Source organism: Eupeodes corollae, chromosome 3 (genome assembly GCF_945859685.1).
Source record: "Eupeodes corollae chromosome 3, idEupCoro1.1, whole genome shotgun sequence".
In the NCBI taxonomy this organism is placed as follows: Eukaryota; Metazoa; Arthropoda; class Insecta; order Diptera; family Syrphidae; genus Eupeodes; species Eupeodes corollae.
The window spans coordinates 84851776-84855800 of record NC_079149.1 but is presented as its reverse complement, the minus strand read 5'-3'; positions in this window follow the sequence as shown (position 1 = coordinate 84855800).

Sequence of the window (4025 nt, the reverse complement as noted above, 5' to 3'; positions counted from 1 at the left end):
TCTTTCTTCCGACCATATCTTACAGATAAGTAAGTGCATGCTCCTAACCAACTTATCTCCAGCTGCTTTAAAGAGCTCGGCACTCAAGCCATCCGCTCCAGCTTGGATATGACAATCTTTATTTCGTCTAAGTCGGGAGGACGGGATTGTTGGCTTTCGTCGTCTATGTTGAATGGATCATCCTGGTTGACAGCGGAATTCGGTTCGTCGTCGCCGTTATACAGTCTGCAGTCCACTATCGTCTTTGCAGCCTTCGGTTCTAGGTTTATGTACCTTTGAATTTCGTTTTACCTGTTCATAAAACTTTCGAACTTCATTCCTACTTTCAAACCTCTCAATATCTTCGACCGCACGCTTCTCATGCGCTCTCTTTTTCCTTCTGAGAAGTCGGCGTTCCTCTCGCTTCTTCTGTTCGTAGAGTTCATGAGCAGCTCTCGTCCTTTTATGCAGCGCCAATTCGCGTGCCTGTTGTTTGGCTGCATTTGCCTGCCGACATTCCTCATCAAACCAGGGGTTCATTGTTGGTGGTTTCTTGAAACCCAGCACATCAGAAGCGGCTTTTCTGATTGCATCTTGGCAATGTTGCTACTGGTTTTTGGCTACATTGTATTGGCGGCAGAGAACTTCGAGAGAGCTTACTTCTAACTCGGTCGAAAAAAAATTTGGCGATCTCTTGTGATTGTAGCCGTTCGACGTTCTACCTTCTCCCTGTGTTGTCTTGCGTCTAGAAACCCGAAGTGCTACCTTGGCTACAACGAGGTAGTGCATACTTTCCGATAATGTTCATTAGAGATATAGTTACTAATCATATTAAATGTGCTCAACTTCTTGCACTTACATACATCTTTTCGTGTTCCTAGTTTTAATTCCAGGGTAAATATTTTTTTTTACGAGCAATTTCATAGATTTAACTATGGTCGTAATGAACCGATTTCTCGTTGCATCAGAAAAGCAAATTCAGTTTGTACTTGTTTGGACTATTTTCGAATTTGTACTGGAAATACCTTTAAAAGTGTACTTAGATCTACTTGACGTTTTTATATATTTATATATTTATTTTTATTTTTGTATATATTATTGCAGTTATATTAAAATATTGAACTTTGTTTTTTGATTAATGAATAATTAAATAAATAAAATGTATAAACAATTCAAGCACATCCCGAAACCATCAAAGTCTCGGAAAATTGAAGTGACCATCTGGGTCTAAGAAAATTGAAGTGACAGAAACAGAATACACAAGACTGTGATGCCAGTTGAAGCAGGCGCTTCAACAACGTTAAGTTCCATAACTGATATGAAAGACCGTAACACATTTTTCATTTTATTGTATTTTTAACAGAAAAAGAAATAAAAGTTGTGTTTGGCCCATAGTTTAAAATATTGTCTTCAATGTGAACGCCGTTTAATATCATTTAACTTACCATACTCTACTCCTGAAGAGGTGAAAAACACTTTAGCAAATTCTTATTTCTGAAGCATTCAAAACATAATTTATAATGAACACAAGTCCTTCGCCATGTTTTTGAATTGGAATATTAAAAACAAATAAGATTTATACTCCCCAATTAAGAAATTCAAGCTCTGGCAGTTATTCTGGGTAGGGACAATCATTCAGGCGTAGGGATAATAATTTATCGAAAAACACCAACTACGGAATGATCAAAACACTTGTTAAAAGGTAAATGTGCTCGCATCCAAACCTAAGCATTTTTAACGTAGACCATGCACAGCACACCTTATGCTGAAGACCTTTCAGAACTCACTATTCTATTCATTACAGAACTACACTATTTGTTTCAAGATCGGTGCTCACTTAAAAACACTACGATAACTTCTCCTACACACACACCAGGGCTGTCGTATTAATTATTTTTTAAAAAATATTTAAATTCATCAGAAAATGAAGTAATTGCATAGGAATTCCGTACGTATTAAAGCAGCATTCACATGAGCGCGTCGAACGAACGACGAATGACTTACAAAATGAGAGTTTGTATACGTTTGAAGACATGTTTCCACACAAATTCTTAACAAAATGATATCAATATAGTTTCTACTTAATTTATGATGCATACTTTTACTTTTCAATGTCATATATTAATAAATTAAAGAAAACAAATTTATTCGTCGCGAAAAAAATTGAAGTTGATACGAACTGTCAAACGTAATTCGCGTTCCACATTATCCACACTCCCAACGAATAAAATAATCGCGCTCACTTAACCTAAAAAAATCATTCTTGTTTTGGTTTCGGTGGTCAAAGTCAAACTTTATTCGCGACGAATTAAAACTTCTCATGTGAAAGAAATGTCAAAATCGACGAATATTCGTTCATTCGTTGGTCGTGCTCATGTGAATAAAGCTTAAGGGTCTTGCACATGAGAGCGAACAACAAATGGACAAACAAACGTGATTTTACAAATTTCAAAAAGTCAATTTAAAAAAAAAAACAAACATTTAAATGTTTGGCACTAATGTTAGGATAATAAAATTTGCATTTTGTTTCCTAAAACTAACAATTTTGTAGCTAAGAACTGTCAAACTCTATTCGCATTCCACATACCATCCACACTAAATTATACCACTCCTGTTTTGTTTGTTGAAAAGGGTAATTATAAATTGACAATTCGTCTCTGTCTGCGAATAGAAATAAAGCTCATGTGAAAGAAAAGTCAAAATATGCAAACATTTGCAGTGTGGTTGCTAGGAACTGTCAAATTCAAAGCTCTCATTTTTCCTGTGGGCACTAGTGTCAGGAATGAAGAGAACCTATGCTAACTCCAAAAAATGGTTTTTTATCAATAACTTTTTAACGCAACAGTTATTATTGCTTTATTGATATAAAAATTAAAATGCAATATTATGAACTCTAATGTCTGGTGAAATCAACAGAAAAAAGGAGGTGCGAAGTTTAAGTTAAGTGACACAACTATAATCGAAACATTTACATCGCTAGAACATCGTCGCAATGTTTCATGCCTTTTGTTGTTTTATAGATATTTTTACAAAAAATGTTCTGTCGAATTAGCCAGTTGCATTCCACCCCTTAAAAAATTCAGCCGTAATACTCGCAGTTCTAGGAATAGTTTACCCTTGAGCTCAATTTGGGATGTACTGTCAAGTATAGAGATTCTTTCTTAAATCGCAAATCGAGAATGTGGAATGCTTTGGCCAACTCTGTTTTTCCCTCCCATTTTGATGTTTAGAACTTTAAGACCAATGCACACCGGTATTTCCTTTTTTAAAGCTTCCCTATTTTCCTAAAGCACACACTGTGTTTAAATATAAACATATAAAGGGTACTAATAACCCCTTGAGTGCTTGTGAATTTAAAAAAAATTAAACGTTCATTAGTAAAACATATGTATCAGATTCCTACCGCCAGACATAAGAGTACCATTGTTGCCAGCACTGTACTAACATCTCATACACATGGTCATGCTCATGGTGCTTCATAAAATGAATAAAACTAAAACCATGTGTTTTCCATATCTCTCTCTCTCTCTCTTTCTCTGTTGTATTGATGTTCACGGTTTACCATCAAATCATAGCGCTCTTCTCTTCGCAATAATTTGCTCTGCTTTTCTCTGCTCTTGTGCGGGTCATATTTGGATCACTTTTTGTGTATGTCTAACTAACTACGGTCCCCAATGTGTGTGGCAGGGTATTAGCGGGGTTAAGTATTATATTGAAGAGTGTATACGGGAGCTTTGGATCATGACGATAGGATGATTTCAACTTCCCCACTAGTGTGAAAATAAAAATCAGAGGCGTTTAGTAATGATGATGTTAAATTGATTAGGGGTGAGTGGGTTAGCACAATTTTAAAAATACAAATTATTCATTAAATTATAGATTTTTTGAAGTTTTAACAAATTTTTAATATTTTTTTGTAATAATTATATTATGTTTATTATCCAAAAATTTGTGAAAAAAATTACAAAATACCTCTTTGCTGACATTTAAAAAATATAAAGTACATACAGGGTCCGGCAAAAAAAATTCCCGTATTTTTAGACGTA